Source organism: Paramisgurnus dabryanus, chromosome 12 (genome assembly GCF_030506205.2).
Source record: "Paramisgurnus dabryanus chromosome 12, PD_genome_1.1, whole genome shotgun sequence".
Classification (NCBI taxonomy): domain Eukaryota; kingdom Metazoa; phylum Chordata; class Actinopteri; order Cypriniformes; family Cobitidae; genus Paramisgurnus; species Paramisgurnus dabryanus.
Window position 1 is genome coordinate 13,547,726 of NC_133348.1, and position 21,380 is coordinate 13,569,105.

At 37.5% G+C, this 21,380-nt stretch overlaps 1 protein-coding gene and 1 long non-coding RNA gene across 3 annotated transcripts in view; both read left to right on the forward strand.

Moving 5' to 3' along the window:
- hmcn1 (hemicentin 1) overlaps window positions 1-21,380 on the forward strand; it is a 125,119-nt gene that overhangs the window by 47,343 nt on the left and 56,396 nt on the right. The window lies entirely within an intron of this gene.
- LOC135749731 (uncharacterized) lies at window positions 19,454-21,312 on the forward strand. Its single transcript, XR_010532461.2, has 3 exons — window positions 19,454-19,521; window positions 20,401-20,465; window positions 20,826-21,312. It is a non-coding gene; the product is annotated as an uncharacterized lncRNA (long non-coding RNA).

The following is a 21,380-nucleotide window of genomic DNA, read 5'->3' on the forward strand; positions in this document are numbered from 1 at the left end:
GGGGAAAACAGGCAAATGGATCCCAGTGCGGATAACAGAAAATGTTTATTTAACAGAAAATAAATGTAAACAGACAATGGCACGTCTGGGCGCAAAGGCCACTCCGAGGCAGACGGCTAGGGCGAGGAGCACACACAGACACTGGGGAGACAAGCCACACACGTTCGGGCTCCGGCCAGACAAACGAACGGTGGGAGAGAGTATAGTACAACAGTTAATTAATTCCACAACACCACAAAATGTTCCACTGCTTACTGACGGGGTAAATGATCCTCTGAGGGAAAACAGGGTGAGATGAACCAATGCCGCGGTGAATACACCAGCCAAGCTGGACCGCGGCTGCAGGCCCTGAATGGGTACGCTGGACAGCGCCCAACCAACTGGCAGTCGGAGCTGAGGAGGAGAGCAGAGCAGTGGACAACTTGGAAGATAGCACTGCAGTCCTTAAACAGGAAGATGGAGAAAGCTATAACTCTATAACAGTCAGCGATCACAGAAACAGTATCTAGAGAATGATTCCTGGGCAGCAGTGAGTACAGAATAAGGGAAACAATAAATGAACAAACTAGACGTATCAAAAGCACACAACAAGACTAAACTAGAAACTAGCAAAGCTAGTAACGGGCGAGTACATACTCAGTACTGACATTGACAAACGAACTTGCAAAGACACACTAGACACACAGGGACTAAATACACAGATCAGACGAGAGGATAACAAGCAACAGGTGAGGAAGACGAGAGGAGGCAATCACACTGAACAGGAACACCTGTGAGGGAAGCACACGTGAACCTGAAAAACACATACAAACACAAGACAACCACAGTACCAACAAGACAAAACCATAAATATATTATATATATATAAACATATATATATATAAATATATATGCATGAACAGAAAACTAGACTAAACAAGACATAAAAACAAAGACTGGAAAATGCAAGGGAGCGGGGAAAAATAACACACAATGACAAGAGAATACAAGGGAGCAGGGAAAAGTCACAAGACACGGGAAAAACGTGGTCTAATATGACAATACCAAAACCACGTTCTCCCACACATAACATTGTACTGTTAGAACCCTGCCATACAAAACTAGATATAATTACCAACAAGATTATGGCAGAGTCCTAACAGTTATTACCTCAACCTAGACGAATTAATACATACCTATCTTTTTTCAATGCGTGCACTGTAGAGCGCGTTGTGAAAGTGTTAGCATTTAGCCTAGCCACATTCATTCCTATGGTACCAAAAAAGTTTTATTTTGTGGCACCATACTTACTGGTATAACTCCTCATGTAACAGTCTTTAAATAGGGAAAACACGGAAGTGTTTAGTGGCTTCCCTGTTTGGTACCATAGGAATGAATGGGGCTAGGCTAAATGCTAACACATTCACAACACGCTGTACAGTGCACGCATTGAAAAAAGATAGATATGTATTAATTTGTCTAAGTTGAGGTAATAACATAGTTTATTATGGCAAAAGGGTATACTATTCCTTTAAATATAAGGCCCTGTTTACACGAGAATGCTCGAGGGTGAAAAAGTAAAAATATTTTATCAGATATGCCTTTCGTTTACGCGGTGACAGCCTTTTGGGTCTTAAAAACGCAAAAAAGTGAAACCACCCTCCAGAGTGGAAATCTTAAAAACGCTCTACTGTCACGTTCCCGTCTAAAATGGTAAAAACTCAAAAGTCTGCTCACGATGGCTCTCGTCGCGTACGCGTTTACGTCACAGGCATGCACCAGTTTAGGAAAATAACAGAGTCATTCCAGCAGTTGTATGAAAAATATTCACAGCTAGTATTACTGATCAGAGAAGGCGCTACTACACTGTAAAAAAAAAATCTGTAAAAAAACGGTAAATCTCTGGCAGCAAAGTTGCCAGAGAAATTCTGTCAAATTACGGGAAAAAAATGTTTTTCAAAATAACATACAAAAACCGTTAAAATACAGAGAATCTTTTACAGTCATAATTCATTAAATTACAGAATATTACTGTTAATAACTGTTATAAAACTGTATAAAAACTTAAAAAGTATGTGAAAATACATGAAAAACAACTACCTTTCAGGTTAATCTCTGTAAAAATACGGCTTTTATTAGTTACTTTATTAAGTTACTCTGTATTTATACAGTAATATTCTTTTTAAATACAGTTTATCTATGTAAAATAACTAAAAAAGACCTGCATAAAAACATAGTAAGTATGTGAAAATACATCAAAATACAACTACTTTTCAGATTAATCTCTGTAAAAATACAGCTTTTATTAGTTACTTTATTAAGTTACTCTGTATTTATACAGTAATATTCTTTTAAAAAACAGTTTATCTTTATAAAATAACTAAAAAAACCTGTATAAAAACGTAAAAAGTATGTGAAAATACATGAAAAACAACTACCTTTCAGGTTAATCTCTGTAAAAATACAGCTTTTATTAGTTACTTTATTAAGTTGCTCTGTATTTATACAGTAATATTCTTTTAAAATACCTAAAAAGACCTGTATAAAAACGTAATAAGTATGTGAAAATACATGAAAAACAACTACTTTTCAGGTTAATCTCTGTAAATGTACGGCTTTTAATAGTTATTTTATTAAATTGCTCTGTGTTTATACAGTAATATTCTTTTAAAACACAGTTTATCTTTGTAAAATAACTAAGAAGACATGTATAAAAACGTAGTAAGTATGTGAAAATACATGAAACACAATTACTTTTCAGGCCAATCCCTGTAAATATACGGCTTTTATTAGTTATTTTATTAAATTGCTCTGTGTTTATACAGTAATATTCTTTTAAAATACAGTTTATCTTTTTAAAATAACTAAAAAGACCTGTATAAAAACGTAGCAAGTATGTGGAAAATACATGAAAAACAACTGCTTTTCAGGTTAATCCCTGTAAATATACGGCTTTTATTAGTTACTTTATTAAGTTGCTCTGTATTTATACAGTAATATTCTTTTAAAATACCTAAAAAGACCTGTATAAAAACGTAATAAGTATGTGAAAATACATGAAAAACAACTACTTTTCAGGTTAATCTCTGTAAATGTACGGCTTTTAATAGTTACTTTATTAAGTTGCTCTGTATTTATAAAGTAATATTCTTTTAAATCACAGTTTATCTTAGTAAAATAACCAGGAAAATTTCATAAAAACGTAATCAGTATGTGAAAATTCATGAAAAACAACTGCTTTTCAGGTTAATCTCTGTAAAGGTATGGTTTTTATTAGCCATTTTATTAAAAGACATGTATAAAAATGTAATAAGTATGTGAAAATACATTGTTAAAAAACAGTTTACTCTTAAATATAGCTTATCTTTACAAAACAACTAAGAGCAATGTATGAAACCCAATAAGTACATAAAATCAAAGACTAAAATATTACAAATATATTTTAACAAAATGATTGGACAATAGAAAAATAATCATAGTATGTTAAAATACCTCAAAAGTAGCTACATACATAATCTGTAAATTAAGGTTTTTAGTTGTCGTTATATAAAACAGTCATGTCTACCAACATTAATTTTGTGTTAAAATATAGCCAATCTCATGTATAGTAACTAAGAAATGTTATTTCTTGCAGTAAAATAAAAACTATAAAAAATGTATAGGGTACCTCCTTTAAAACAGAACAGTCATTTTAGTCAATTGTAACCAGTATTTAATGTTAACTGGACAGTAGAAATACAAGCAAACCATGAAAAAATTGCTACATTATGATAATTAATAAAATAATTGTGTCAAATAAAATGTTTTACTGGCAAAATAAAAGCATTTCATTGAGGAAACATTTCAGGACTTTTCTCCACTCAATGGATTTCAATAACTTTATAATCAAAATTATCTAGCTTCTGCAAGACGACAGTATGCATTCATATGGTGTCAGAAGAATTGTCCATCTTATATTACACAGATTTCAGATTAAAAACAGTCTACTATTTCCACACCTGGGTTGCCATGGTCATCCGATGTAGATCCACAAGCACAGGTTTTTCTATAATCTGAAATCACAAAAGAAGGAAATATTTAAAAAAAAAATAAACTATTAAAATTTAGGATTAGGACTAACTATGAATAACTCTTGCAGAGTGCACCTTTAAAGTGTAATGGATTAGTTTAAAGGGACACTCCACTTTAAAAAAAATAAAATAAAAAACACAGTTTCCACATTTTCCCGCTCCCTTAGAGTTAAACACTTGATTTTTACAGTTTTGGAATCCATTCAGCCGTTCTCCGGGTCTGGCTTTACCACTTTTAGCATAGCTTAGCATAATCCATTAAATCTGATTAGACCATTAGCATTGCATGTTTAAAAATAACCAAAGAGTTTCAATATTTTTCCTATGTAAAACTTAACTTCTGTAGTTACATCATGTACTAAGGAAACCGACGGAAAATTAATTTGTGATATTCTAGGCAGAAATGGTTAGCACTAGGGGTGGGCGATATCTCGATATTCGACCTATAACGATATATTATTGGGACTCGAGATGGATTTTGACATATCGTATATATCGATATGATGTTTATATTAAATTCTGATTTCGCCACTTTGCTTCTTTGCCTTTTCTGTGTGCTGTGCTCGCCCCTGCCTCCTTGCTTTTGTTCCCCCTCCCCTCGCGTGTTTTCTCATTTAACATGGCGGCGCCCGTCACGGAATCAACACTGGCCACCACGAATAGATCTTCCATGATTCCCATTAACATGTATATTTTACTGTTTAAAACGGCTTAAATTCATTGTTGCGAACATTCAGCGCACCCCTCTCTCGTTCCGTGAGGCGCTTCGACAGCGCGCATCTCTCTCTCAATGACAGTGAAAAGGTGGCAGTGCTTTAATGTCCGTTTCTCCGTATACTTTCTTTTTTCACGGATGTTACTGACAGAGAAGACGACTTATCTAGTTTATCATGACCAAACAAAGGTTAGCAGTAGTGCTACATACACACACAGACCCAAACACACGTTTTCTTGATGTGAGAGCTATCTCTCTCCCTATGATGCGGTGTGCAAGTGCACCTGTTCTTAAGTTTTCTGTGTAACAACAACAGTGTTTTCTCTCATATTTAACCCATTTACTCCTAAAACCTATGTTAGTCCAGGATAAATACCCTTATCTCCTGAGGGTTTTCAGAAATAAAATTCAGTTGTTTTATTTTTGAATAAAAAGACGAAAATATGCATTTTCTTATTTTATAGTTAAAGTATAATTTTTGTATATATTTTTTTAAATGTTGCAGAAGCACTTTGTTCCTACGTGAACTACCTCTTTGCACTTCAATAAAAAAAGCCCTTGTGGATTTTGACATTTGTTTTTCAGTAGTTTTTTTTTTTTTTTTGGGGGGGGGGGTATTTTTCCATGCAAAGCCACTGGAATATATATCGTCCATCGAGATATAGCAAATATAATTTTCACTCCATATCGCCCAGCCCTAGTTAACACTATACTCTCATTCTGGTGTATGAATCAAGGACTTTGCTGCTGTAACATTACGCAGTGCCCTGTGATTGAAAGTTACTAAGGGGACTACTTTCGGGCCCTGCGTAATATAATTGCCCCTGCTGCAGCCATTTACGGCAGCAAAGTCCTTGATTATTACACCAGAATGAGAGTATAGTTCTAACCATATCGGCCTTAAAAAAAAAAAACTATTAATTTTCCATTGGTCTTAGTAACCTACACAATGTAACTACAGAAGAGTCAAGCTTTGAATAGGAAAAATATTGAAACTCTTATTTTTTAGCGCGATGCTAATGGTGTAATCAGATTCAATGGATTATGCTAAGCTATGCTAAAAGTGGTACAGCCAGACCCAGAGTGTTTAACTCTAGGGGAGCTGGAAAAGTAGCATATTTTCTAAAAAAGTGGAGTGTCCCTTTAAGCATTTTTTTTTTATTTCCAAACTCATTATGGAGGAAGCATTGATATTTTCCACCAAGGGAGAGCTGGAGCTGGTTTGGAGCCAGAGCAAAGCAAACCGGTTCTTAGTAAGCTTGTCAGTTAATCCATGTCTTTCTTTCCTCAGTGGAAGAGAAAAATGATTTCTGAACTTTTCTTCACAGATTGGAGTTATAACCCAAACTCTTCTTAGTTCAAATCAACGCAGTTTCAAAGGTCTTTGAGGTGCTTTCACAGGCTCTGCACGATACCAGCTGAGGACGGGGGGTGGGGGTCTAGCAAAACAATTGGTTAAAAAAAGGTATATACTTTATATACAATAATTCGGATTGAGCTCAAGCCGGGAACTGTCATCACGCTCAATGGCGCATGCGCGAGCGGAAGCACCGCCCCACTCTTTACACACAAACCGGCCGAGCGTGATGACGTACTAACGCCGCAGAACTAGTTCCCGGCTTCTTCCGGCCTGAGCTCAATCTGAACTATCGGATAAAAAGTACATACTTTTTTTGTAGAAAATAATCCTTTCGTTAGATTGTTTCGTTAAAATCCCCCTCGTCCTCAGCTGGAATTGTATTGAGCCCGTTGAAGCACTTCAAAGACCTTTGAAACTGCATTGATTTGAACTGACAAGAGTTAGGTTCCACTGAACCCTATTTTGTAAAGAAAAGTCCAGAATGTTTTCCTTAAAAAAAAAAAAAAAACTATTTCTCTTTCACTGAGGAAAGATAGACATCGATATATATCTTGGATGGCATTGGGGTCTTTAAAGGGTTAGATCACCCAAAAATGACATTTAGCCTGTGATTTACTCACCCTCAAGCGATCCTAGGTGTATGACATACTTCTTCCAGACAAATAAAATCTGAGTTATATTAAAGTGCCCCTATTATGGAATTTTGAAAATTACCTTTCATAGTATGCATCATAGATCTAAGTGAACGAAAACATCCAGAAATGCACTTTTACCATGGATAGATGCACTTTTATCAACTTCAAAACAGAAGCACCCATTGACTTCTAATATAAATCTGGGAAGAGCCAGGGCATTTGTTAACATGATTGTATTATGATTGTATTTGTCTGAAAGAAGAAGGTTATATACACTTAGAATGACTTGAGGGTGAGCAAATCATGGGCTAATTTTCATTGCAGGGTGAACTATCGCTTTAAGGCTTTAAAGGGACACAAGGCAGCATTTTTATGTTAATAAATCATCTTCGTAAGTCGGTATATGGTTAAATGACTCATTACATGACGAATGAAGACTCTCTCGCCCGCCCCTACCGTCTGTAGGAAAAATACCCCACTTGCAAGTTCGCTGTATCCGACCCGGTGTCCTTCAGTCTCGTATAGTCTTAGATATAGAACGCATTTACTCCCAGACACTAGGGGGAGCTAGTAGAGAAATAATACTCAGACTTGCCTTGTGTGCCTTTAACATGCAATAAAGGGACAGATTTGTGACCTTGTTTACAAATAGAACTTCAAAATAGAACATTTGAGATTTTTTTCCCCTAAAATAATTGTTTTCTGTACTATTACCGTGCGTTCACACAGACGTGTTAAGAGATGGCAAAAAAAAACGCTATTCGCGCGTAGTTGGATGCTTGAACATTTGGAGTTTACTCGCTTCATTCACGCCTGAAAGCCGCACATGAAATTCTAGTTATTCAAGACATTTACGCGGAAATTCACATCACGGGAGGGGCTTCCGCGACTCCGCTCGCTTCCTGTAATTACGTCACTACTAGAGAAAGCTCCTGATTGGTTAAAGGTAGGGTAACAGATTTGATCCTGAAACATTTTTAGTTATGCTGGTTAAAAGTCTCCTCACATCCTGATAGCAATCACTGTGTTAAGTTGTTTAAATGTATTTGTAGAAATTTATGTCATCTGTGAAAGGCGTAGGACCAAAAAATGTTCAACAAATCATAGATTTCGGTCCGAACCGACGTTTCCTTTTTTGTCCCTCATACGCAAGCGTAATTTGAATTCCCACCGCGCAGCGAGTCCATGCAGACACCATACGTCATCGGCACGTTCACGTGCGCTCACCTCCTGTCTGTAAACAGCGAGAACAGCAAACTTTTCTGCTGAATTGACAACCTACACAGGAGCCACAAAACTAAAGGCATTTTTTATAACAACAACAGCAAAAACTGCCTGGATCAGCAAGAACAAAAACCCAAATTAACATCGGTAACTTTACTGCTTTACCACGAGATGCATACAGCTGCAGGAGGCAGAGGGTCTGAAAGGGTCGTTGCACTGTTTATTTTGGTAAGGTAGGTACGCGATATGTTTGTATTGAGATGGATTCAGGTATTCTACTTTGATGAAACATTGTGTTGCTTATGAAATTTGTGTTCGTTTACGGATTAGAGTAACGATATAGTTACTAAGTCTACACAACCAAACGTGTGCTTAAACAAATTCTGATGTAAACCAGTTGTTTATGTTGGTTATTTTGGAAGTGTTATTCACTTTGTACTGCAAAGTTTTCTCACTGGTGAATGAGAAATGAGACGTGACCGTCTGATCTGTGCGTGTTCATGTTTTTTGAAAGAGGCGTGACTTTGGATGGCGATTTGACTTGAGGGTGGGATCGGGATTTCATTGCTAGGCAGCTACAGTTAGCAGTTTTAAAAAAATTTTACCCTACCTTTAATGCGGGGCGTTTTTCCACCAAAGTTCAGATTTTTCAACTGCGCAAACTAGACACACAATTGAGGTGGATTTGCGTCTACCGAACCACGCTTAATGCCTCATTAGCAACGCAGGACCTCCAGATGCGCGTAAACACGTTTTTAAATTGACCTAACATTGAAATCACTGCCGCTTTGTGCCTCTACCGTGGCTGGAGTGAACGCAGCATTATGATAGGAAATAATGTAATAATCTGACCTGGAGTAATTCAGTTTGCCCAGTAGAAAATGACTAAAACAGTCCCCTCTTGGGACCTGGGATGCTGTGGTCATCTGCAGTAGATCTCCACCAAGCACAGGCTTTTCCACATAACCTGAAATCAAATTTAAATATTTTTAAAATACTCTTTACATTTAGGATTTGCGAAATTGATACGTTTAAGCATTCTTTAAAATTTCCAAACTCATTAATGGAGGAAACACTTAACCTGTTATTATGATTGATATTAAGGTTTGACCACAATACTGTGGTGAATATATCATTTGATAAAAAAAAAAAGTTTACTTTACTCTAATGATACAAAATAATATAAATATTTGACCACAGGATCACTTAACAATGAGACCCAGTATTTTTTTAATCTGTAAACAGCCAAACATCAGTGGATCAACTGGCCAATTGCTTCTCTCTCACTCTCGTGTAGACACTATAACCCCATTCACACAGACCTTTGGTCCCAGAAAATACCCATAAAATTGCCAGACAAGCGTCTGTGTGAACACAAACTCGTCCCGTTAATCTTCTGGGATCGTTGCCGGAAAGAGGACCTAGTCAGATACACGGATAACCCTCTGTGTGAACAAGAAGCCGAAAGAATGCCGCAATGGGCGTGTCGTAGTGAGGACGCGCGCGTCATCACAACACAAGTTATGGTTCAGCTCCTTACAACGAGAGATAACATGCATATAAACATTCACCACGAGAAATGTTGCAAACTAGATTGAAGCAGTTATCAGGAAATGATAAATGAGACGCATAAACAATGACGCACGTGCCATAGTGAGGATGCGCGTGTCATGGCAACATGAAGTTGGTTCAACTCTTTAAAATTAGGGATTTACATCATTCACGACGAGAAATGTCAGCAAACTGGACTGAAGCTGATATCAGGTAAGTTAGCTCATTACTTACTGCGTTGAAACGGAGATCATTCAGCAGCATAAAAGAATATCGCGTCACGTGCTCATTTGAGCTATAATAAACGAAAATACCCGCGCCTCATCCCAACAAGATATATTGTTCAAAAATGCACACGAGTGGTTTCTGGAGAGAGAAATAATAAATCATTTGCAAACTTCAGACGCTGCATAGAAGAGAGGGCGGGACTTTCAACAGGTCACGTGTCTTTCCGGGACCATCAGATCCCGGGTAATCTTGGCAGTGTGAATGGACAAAAAAATCTAACGATGCCGGAAAAATCCAGGATGCCTTTCCCATTTATTACGGAATGTCTGTGTGAAAAGGGCTTAAGAAACATCCACTAGAGAAGCAATGTGCATGCTAGTGTTGGGCGATATGCCCTACTTTCAGATCGTCCTATCGTCAGCCTGTGAGATCGGCGATACACGATATTATCGGGGGGCGGGGCAGACGTTTACTAATTTTTTTATTTGTTAATTTTTTACTCATAACAAGTCACTTGATGGGTGGACAAAAAAAACAAGAGCAACAGCGTCATGACCGCAACCTTCTTAAAGGAACAGTATGTAAGAAATTTATATCAATGAATCATAAAATGGCCCTGATATGTCACTAGACATTTAGAAATCATTTTCATTTCAAATACTTATATCACTGACAACAGTGGTCTGGCCAGGATATTGTCATTTAAAAAGTGGAGTTGCAGCCCTCAACTGATGTTTATGTTGTCATTTTGTGTATTGGCCGCTAGTTGGGCGATTGCAGTACCAGCTTTAGCCACAAGTTTTGTGATTGCAATACCAGTTTTGGCCACAATCCTACATACTGTTCCTTTAAACCTGATGCCATTAATGCGAGCGCGTCATTAAAACCCTATCATGATTACTTAACTGTAAAAACATGCATCTGCGCGCGCACACACACACACACACACGTGCGCGCACATACAAACAATTCAATGCATTGGTTTAGTGCTGTTGCAGAAGACTACACGTGTGAAGCAGTGGTGCTCTCATGAGGTGCCTTTTTAAACGCATCGGTCCAGCGGAACACGATCATATCTTAAACACAATCATATATTAAACACGAGGGACGTGTTGCTACAACTCCTTGAAATGCATATCATAAACAGGATTAATACCTAGTGATCTGACTTCGGACAGAGCGCAGCTTTCAGCACGTACACGAGAGTGAGAGAGAGGCGCTAATATGCAGCGGGTCATATTTTAAACAAAAAGTAAAGTTTGCCTCAGCTCGCATGAAACGCATTAAACTGAACAAATACATAAGGATTACTACTTTAGTTTATGTTTAGACTTCGGACAGACGCGAGAGCGCGTGCACGTGTGACAGAGAGAAGCGCAGCTGCTAATGACGGGGCGCGCTGGATTTAGTGGAAGAAGGAGACCAAGACGCGCGCATTAAGTGCAGGTACGTGCAAGAAGGAATTCTCTCTTTACAAGCTCTCCACGTAAAGTGAAGCCCACAAACCCTCATGTGAGGAAAAGCATGAATTGTGGGTGTTAATATAAAACTATGATGATAATAATAATAATAACCATTCGCCAACTATCGTCATGACTATCGCCATGAAAGCCTGCCATTGCCGATATGTCTGAAGATCGTCGATACACGATACTATCGTCTATCGGCACAACCCTAGTGCATGCACTCATCAGCCTTACCCAGGTAAACTGATATTAACTTTATAAAAATATAATGAAATGCATGTAAATAAAGAAAACAGAATACAATATATACATTTCTTGTCTTCCTTATAAAACATCACATTAACATTCGTATTAAAGAACAACTCTTTTTCAATTTTAACATTTAGCTATGTTGTTTGCAGATGTGGAGTGCTGTCCGTACCGAGAACAATGAAAACAATCGCTGTTGCCCACAGTGTTATCCTCCTTTTAGAATATGCCCCCTGTTTACTGAAAGTTTAACGTGTTTAAAACAGTGCGCAACGTTTAGCTACAGTTTTCGGGTTGAACAACATGTTTCCTGGAAACGGTGTGCACCGGTATGCAACGGGGTTTGAGATACGTTTTCTCTTGTTTGGTGGGTGTTTCAGAACTGCAGCAAACATGCGATACTAAAGAGACAGCTCGTACAATGGGTTTTAAAAATAACATTTAAAAAGACACAAGGAATGACCTTCTCAGCTACCGTAGTTGCAACTCTTGCGTCATTAGAACAGGGTGTTCAACACATTACCGTTTCTGTTTAAAAAACGTTGTGCTACGTTTTGTCGGGGCTGAATGCAGCCCTGTTGTAAATGTGCTTTTAGCTTCTTAACACCCTTGAAATGTCATTACAAGTTACCAGCAATGTGAAGGGATTTATTCTGCTAAGATATGCATAAAAGTGATCAGTTGTCGAACTCATGCAATCCACAATAAAACAATTTTCAGTGGTTATGTATGTCCATAGGTTATGGGCTATTTTACTTGATACATAGTCATTACTATAGACATAACCACTGCAGGTACTTTTTTGTGGAATAAAAAATGTTTTCAACATATTGGATCATTTGAGTTTAACAATCGATTAATGTGGACTACACTGGAAACCGGGAAGTAAACAGAGGTATGCGAGCTGGCTGAATTAACATTACTTTTATGCATACCTTTCACATATACCTGTACTGCAGTCAGATTTACAGTGTTCACTCAGAAGAAAACACTTTACATTGCTGGGCACTTGTGATAACATTTCCAGGGTGTTAAAGAGGCTAAAAGAACATAACTGGGCCCGTTTTAGTCAACTGGGTGCAAATTTTAAAGAGGATAACACAGTGTAGCCAACAACAATTGTTTTTATTGTTCTCTGTACTAGAGATGCGCGGATGGGCTATTATTTCATCCGCAACCGCATCACAAAACTCATCATCCGTCCGCCATCCATCCGCACCAACGTTTCTGACCAGTTTTCAAAACCGCACCCGCCCGCCATCCGCTGACTGGGCGATGCAAGACTAGAAAGCTCTAGAATATCAGCAGTGAACTCAGTCTCCGATCGGCGCACACGGGACAAAAATAAATAAATAAGTAATGCCTAAATTAAACGCACAAATTACATAGTCTGCACTGGTGTCATCCTGATTTACCACTTTGTAAAACTTATTCCAGGCAAACCTTTTCTGACCTTCTATTTCCTTTTTTTTTAATTCTCATTTTTTGAGGCGTTGATAAGAGCTATGTCAAAATGCGTCCTCATTTCTCTGCGCTGTTAATGATAGAACGAATGGATTCTTAACATGCCGAGGCTATCCCAAACAATTAAAACCTTTATTAAATAAAAGTGTATTAGAAAACTTTTTCTTGTCACTGTTTTAGTATTATAAGTTATGTTTTGTGTTAATATTATTCTGTTTATGTTGCGTATATTTGCAACATAAGGTTGATTATTTGATATACTGTTGAATAGTTTAATCTACATCAATGTGTCATATTTTCTAAAATAAATTTTTGATTACATATTTATTTTAATAAGTCAGAAATGTCTCCGCTGTTTTCTGCTGACAGGCGCGGTGGGGGCTACTGGGGGCGCGTGCAACAGGTGACGCAAATTATGGGTCCTCAGAAGGCTAGACCGTCTCATTTCAGTTCTCTTTGAGAACTTCTGAGGCTGCCACCCTGAAAGACAGAGTGCTCACCTTTTAAGGTTGCATGCTTAGAAGGACACAGCTAACAAGCAGTCGATCCGCCACCCGCCCGAATCTAATTAAAATATTATTTTTCGTCACGTCATCCGCCCGATCCGCGGTTTATCCGCGGAGTCCGCGGCTGTAACCGCCAACCGCGCATCTCTACTCTGTACTGACAGCTAAAATGTTAAAATTGACCAAAGTTCTCCTTTAATGCACTCTAATAGTGTATAAGTAACGTTATACAACAACATTAAATATACTAGATTACATTGAAATATGTTATTAATTCATATTCCTATGATTTAACCTTCTAATGAAACAACTACAATGACATTAGGAACATTCAAGTGAAACATACTAGCACCTACCTACACCATGTGCAGGCCTGACCACGTGCGTCAAGCACAGCACAAATCATTCAAATGGATTCTTAAAACACAATGCATGTTTATTAACAGGTAATAAGATCTATTTTCTTTCATAAAAAATAACTAAACAAACAACATACCTGTAAACAGACCAACATCATCAGTGGATCGACGGGGCAATGTCTTTTCTCTCACTCTGTCCTGAAGACACTGAGCATAATATGATAATTATAAGATTATGAAATTCATAATATGCTTATTACAATTAAACACTTCATCACAACCAACACGATCAAATGCTGTTGAGCACTTGAGCAAAAATATGCATTTGGACGATAAAACTCAGCATACCAGAGAAACGTCCACGAGAAAAGCACCATCACACGTCGTACATGGAGGAACCCGGGAGATGTTCCCCCGAAGACGCTCCCACCCTAAACGAAGACCCGAAGAAAAGTTCCTTTAATTTAACGTTATATTCTCTTACTTGTGAACAATGATATGAACAAAATTGTTTGAGGTTCATTAACCCATTTTAATTACAAAACGGAGTATAACCACCAGTAAATTTAAGAAAATAATACAATATAGGAAAAAACGATTCAAATAATTCACACCAGTTACAAATGCATACTTTTTATATTGAACTGAAAACACTCTTACCTTCGTTCGAAACGCAGGAGAAAACATATTCCTTATTCCGAAATGCCAATGCAGCTCCATGATATCCGAGGATGGCTCACCTAAACTCAGTGAATCGAAAATACCGCGCAAACCCGTTGACTGCGTTGAGACGCATCTGACATCCGTTTGTAAATTCAAACTTCTAAAACACGTGACCAAATCATTGCTGCTCATTCGACTGTTACGACCTACGACACATTCGCCGTTGTGGGCGGGAATTGGCGGCAAATTTGAATCTGTGTTGCACACATACACACACAAACAAGAGATGTATCGGAATAAAGTGTGCTGTTGAATAAAATTGTGAATGTTAAATAGTTGTATGGAGTTGAAATTAGAATAATGTTATTTTTATTATTCTGTGGAAATATTTTGATCTTTGTCAAAACAAACTCTGAATAGGCAACAAAAGTTACAATCACAAAAAAAAAAAAATATATATATATATAGAGATGCGCGGATGGGCTATTATTTCATCTATATATTTATTTATTTATTTATTTATTTACACATACGTAGTAGCAATATGTTATAGGCCATATATGTGTGTGCGTGCGTGTGTATACACACACACACACATATATGGCCTATAACATATTGCTACTATGTGTGTGTGTGTGTGTGTGTGTGTGTGTGTGTGTGTGTGTGTGTGTGTGTGTGTGTGTGTGTGTGTGTGTGTGTGTGTGGGTCTATGTGGTTTACGAGGACATGAATAGGCAAGGCAAGGCAAGGCAAGGCAAGTTTATTTGTATAGCACATTTCATACACAGAGGTCATTCAAAGTGCTTTACACAGAAATGAGAAAACAATATATAAAAAAGAAAAAGAAAATGTAAAAATAAGATTTACACGATAAGATCACAATAAAGACAAAGATACATGAGAATTTAAAATAACAATTAAAGAAAATAAATGTGATTTTAATAAAACAGTTTAAAAAGTTAAAAAGAATAAAACAGGAGTAAAAGTGACTTGAGTTAAAGGTGCAGTCAGTGTGAAGCAGCACAGTGCTCATTCAGTAAATGCAGAGTTAAACAGATGTGTTTTTAATCTAAATTTAAAAGTGTTTACTGTTGAAGCACATCTGATCTCTTCTGGAAGTTGATTCCAGCTAGAGGTGGCATAAAAGCTAAATGCTGACGCACCTTGTTTTGAGTGAACCCTTGGTATTTCTAACTGACCTGATCCTAATGATCTGAGTAATCTGTTAGGTTTATATTCAGTTAGCATATCTGTCATGTATTTGGGTCCTAAGCCATGAAGTGATTTATAAACGAGTAACAATACTTTAAAGTCTATTCTAAATGTGACAGGAAGCCAGTGTAAGGACCTGAGGACTGGAGTGATGTGCTCAGATTTTTTGGTTCTGGTCAGAATTCTGGCAGCAGCGTTCTGTATGAGCTGCAGCTGTCTAATGGTCTTTTTGGGGATCCCAGTAAGGAGTCCATTGCAGTAATCCACCCTGCTGGTGATGAAAGCATGAACAAGTTTCTCTAAGTCCTGTCTTGAGACAAAACATCTAATTCTGGCAATATTTCTGAGATGGTAGTAAGCTGATTTGCTTATCGCTTTCACGTGACTACTGAAATTAAGGTCAGACTCTAAAATTACACCAAGATTTCTGACTTTATTTTGTGTCTTTAGACCCCTAGAGTCAAGGTATGTGTTAACTTTGAGAGTTTCATCTTTATTTCCAAATACAATGACTTCAGTTTTGTCTTTGTTTAACTGGAGGAAGTTTTGACGCATCCAACAGTTAATTTCATCAATGCATTTACATAGAGAGTCAATGGGGCTGTAGTCATTGGGTGACAGGGCTAAGTATATCTGGGTGTCATCTGCATAGCTGTGGTAAGCAATTTGGTTCTTTTTCATTATTTGACCAAGTGGGAGCATATACAAATTAAACAGAAGCGGTGCAAGAATTGAACCCTGTGGGACTCCACATGTCATGGATGTCCATTCAGATTAGTGTATAATGACATGTTTATTATGCTATAAAGGTGGTTTACGGGGACACAGACAGTGTCCCCATAAACGGAAAAGCTAAAAAAACATACTAAATGGTAGTTTTTCATAGATTAAAGACTGGCAACAGGTTTTTGTGACATTGGGGTTAGGGACTGGGGTAGGTAAGGGGAATAGAATATAACAGTTTGGACAGTATAAAATGCATTGCGTCTATGGAGATGTCCTCGTAAACCACATACACCAACATGTGTGTGTGTGTGTGTGTGTGTGTGCGTGCGTGTGTCATTTTGCATCATTGAAAGAAGGAAGTCCAATATCTTTGTTGAGGGAGTGAGACTACAAACACCCCTTTTCTCAGTCAAATAGGCACCAAATTCTAAATGTATGTTACATTTTGACTACAAATATGACACACTTTCAATAAAGATGAATGTTTCTACGGGTGAAATGCTTCTTTAAACGTGTAGGCCTGGAAAATTCCACAAGGAAAGATTCTGTTGGGGTTTTTCCCGTATGACTGTTGACCCTATTCTTCATTACATCATCCACCCTATTTTTCAACATGGACAAATCAATTTCAAACAAGATAATTTTATGTATGAGACTTTTCCTTAGTCACTAGTTAAACAGCCTGAAAAATAACAAGAGTGTGGTAAACAGTAAAAATTACTTGTGCTTTATGATTATTGTGTGTTTATGATTATGATTACACACTTGCTGCACAGGTTAAATTAAAATCTCTGAGAACTGTGGGCAGGATAATTAAGTGTATTAGGGATGCTTTGCCCCATGCATTAATGTCATGTATAAACTCAGCCCTGGTAGATGATTTTACACCTCAGAACTTGCCTGAGCTGAAGGTGACCCCTAAAGATGGAGGAGATGTAATATAAACCAGACTGCATTGTTGAAAGGGATTTGGTTGTTCATAATGTGGCAAAGAAAAACGTTTATATGTGTGTTAAATCTGTGCATGTTGGACATTTGCAAGGAAACAGATACTAAATGAAGGGATAAAATCTCTATTTGCGAAGAAGTGCATCCATCATGGAGAGTACTGTGTAAAGCTCTTATCTCCAAGCGATGTGGAGATCTTCAGTGTAGAGTTGTGCTACAGCCTCAAATAGATATCAAAGTTTAATAAGATTGTTCTGTCCTGTAATGCTCATGATGTTTTTCATATGTTTTTTGAATGTCCAAGACTTTCCTTTATTTGTAATACTTGAAAGTTGATCACAAAATTGGGGTTTTCATATAACAATACCTTAGTTTATATTAGGATATAAATATAGAAGTTCATGGCAACAACACCAATGATTCTTGTCATTTTTTATGACAAAAGTGTGACCTATGTTTACATGTGACTGCTACTCTGAACACTTCCAAGATCACATTTATGTTCATGCAAACTCGTTTTGTGTGTTTGTTTTTGCAAATACAGCTGCTCCATTATGTCGAGCAGAGACGAGTGCTCGGAGGTCAGCAATTTTACGCGTGTTTGACTTCATGTGGCGCTGCAAGAACCGATCAGACGGATGATGTCAAGGTACAGCCAGAGCGATTTGAAATTAGACTAGTGATTCCTCAACTCGCTCTCGCGGTACTTTGACGTCATCGATCACATACGGCAACAACTCCTCCCTCCAACATGAACCAGTTTGCGTCACCACCAGCGCTGCCGGTGATTGGCTTACGTGGGCTTGAGCTTTTCTTGACGGCATATATGCACGGGTACATGTAAATAAACACTTTTCTGAAAACTGACATGTGTGCACGATATTATTTTGGAAACCGGAGAGGTTGAAATGTCCGTTTATGAAAATAGCCGCCCACGTGTAAACATAACCTTAGTGACGTGATACTGCATGTCTGTGTGGATGAACGGCAAAAAAAAGGTCACGGTTATAAAAATACCCATGTCCGTGTGGACAAGGCCTAAGTTTGCCATTTTGAAATCCCACCAGTGTAAAAAGGCAGGAAAATAAGGCCTAGTCCACACGGACATGGGTATTTCTATAACCTGAGTTTTTCCTCCAAACAAATCCTGTCCACACATGCTCAGTTTAAAAGAAATCTCTGTCCACATGAAAAAGCAAAAACACGCTATCAAGCACTGTCAAGAGCATGCCACACCAGCAGGCGACAATATAACCTCTGACGTCAAATACAGCAGATAACGGCGCACACTCTGACGTCGCACGACAACACTGCAACCAGCGTTTTCTTAAAATCCTCACCTTGGCAGGGATTTTCAAAAATGTTTGGTTTCAGTGCACTGATACTGCGTTTTTGCGTGGACAAACGGCCGAACCACATAAAAAAATAACACGGTTATAAAAATACTCCGGTCCGTGTGGACTAGGTCTAAGTCTTTAATAGAATCTGTGTCCATTTAGTTTACATATTACAAATACACAGATAGTGATGCTTTGTTTTGAATGGAGATGGGGTGTGAGACTGACTGTGAGTGTGTACAAAAGCTTAGTTTTTAATAATGGTTGTTGTGGATCCTGTATAAAATTTGTCTTAAGCCCTGTTTTCTCTCTCTCTCTCTCTCTCTCTCTCTCTCTCTCTCTCTCTCTCTCTCTCTCTTTCTCTCTCCCTATACTGTAGTTTGCAATGAATTGTGGGAGCATGCTAAATGCAAATTTTACAGTTATGTCTGCAATACTGTATTTTTGAAATAGGCTAATATGTAAATGCTACAGGACAACATGTAATGACACTTATTATTTTATTTTATGTATTTATTTAAAAAGTCAGCTGTGGCACTAGTTTGGAAATAAAAGCTTTGGCACTTTACAATAACTGCAATAAATGCAGCCTATTAAATGAATTATAAACATTCATGTAGATTCTGATAATGTACATATCTTTGTCAAAAATGTTTGATAAGAAACACATTTAGACAACATGTGTGCGTAGCGCAGTACGTGTGATGTCACGACGTCATCAGCAAATTTGCGCCCGGTGCACATGCGCATGCGCATTGCGAGTTTGCGCAGACAGGTGTCTACGGTCGGAGTGGAATGAAGAAGTTGCATCTGATAATTCTTCCATTGTGTAAGTAATATTTTTAATTTGTCACATTACAAACACCAGACTGTTCATCAGAGTTAAGTATTAGCGTTAGTTTCTCTGCTGAATTTATTGGGCGAGTCTGTAGCACATTATTTGATGTAATATGCGCGTGTTAGTTTGATGCACATGTTGGAAGACAGGGCTCTCGAGTCAAGTCGCACGCATTCACCGTTAGACACACGCATTTCAGTCAGTTCACACGCTCACACGCCACACCTTGTATTTCTCAGGCTGAGAAGTAAGAGATAAATTATCCTGCTTCGAGTTTTTTTGTGTACTCAACTTTACGCAGCGCCGCATGAACTGACAAAGATGACATCAGAGTACCGCGAGAAATGTTGCGGAAGAGGCTGATTCCTATCGCTCTCGCGTTACTCTGATGTCATCCACTTGTCGTTTCTTGCAGCGCCTCGCCTCATGAAGTCGTACTTTGATCAAAGACAAGTACAATCCTATAATCTACTCAAAGTGCTCTTTTTTCATGTACTAATTTTGTACTCAATATAGCCTACATTTTTTGTTCCTTAGTACATATGAAATATGCTAAAATGTAATTTAAAAATGTATTTAGGTACCACTTGTAATACATTTGAACCCATCTTTGTATGAAAGATGAGTACAAGTTTACTTAAATACATTTATGTAATACAAGATAGTATGTTAAATGCATTTCACTTCATATTCATGACATCTCAAACACGGAGGAAGATATTTTGAGGAATGTTTGTAACCCAATCTTTAATGAGCCCTATTCACTTCGAAAATAAGAAAAATAATTAATACTTAGTCCTTCTAATTGATGCTATTTCTTTTTTATGTCCTGTTTGTATGAAATATAGTTTAATTTTTTTTTTTTTTTAGGTAGCAGCAACTGCAGCTGACATGGAATGAGGATTATCGGATTCACCTCTCACTGATCATCCAAGGTAATTTGGATACAATGAATACAAACTATTTTTTGCTTTCTTTTGTAATCATTAATGTTTTTTTTATTTTCTAGTGTTATCTGTATTTTTTGGTTTACACAAGGTACCTACACTGCAATAAAGAGCTTAAGTAAATAAGTAAATTTACTCTTTGTATAGTCGAATAATCCAAAAAAGATAATTTTAAATTATTTTTTATTCACTTAATTTAGATTGAAGCTAGACACAATTTCTTTCTTGATTTAAGAATTTGAATATATTTAGACTGGAAAAAAGACAGAATTACTAAGCTCTTCTTTGCAGTGCATGCCATGAACCATACTGTCACAACCATTATTAATCCAAGTTTACTTTATATAGGTGAATTGATGACCTCAAGCAAATGGATGTTGTCATCTGAAGAGAAAGTTATCCTGGGCCCATGTTTAGAGGCATTTGGGGCATATCTGACACATATCACAATCAAGCTGCATGCACACTTGAGTTTATTCAGAGGTAATTCAGAGCATAAACTCTTAACCAATATCTATTGTATACTTGCAAGTTTTTTTGACTTCTAGGTTAGGTTTTTTAGTTAGTGACTTCTTTTTTCAGGGGAGCAAATTCAAAATATGTGTTTGTTGCGTCATGTGAACCATGTGCATCATGTGTATTGTCAAAATGAGTGCCTGCTGAACACGCATCGAAAGGGTTTATGATAAGTGACGCTCACGTTCACAAAATACTCCCAAGACACTCACTTAACACATCACACATGAGATTAAGCCAGTATCTGGCAAACGCGAGCATCTCTTTTATCATAAACCATTTAGACGTGTCTGCAGCAGGCTTGTATTTTGACATCTTGCGTGATGCACATACTAGAGCTGCAACTATCGACTATTTTTTCAACCGATTAATCTATCGATTATTTTT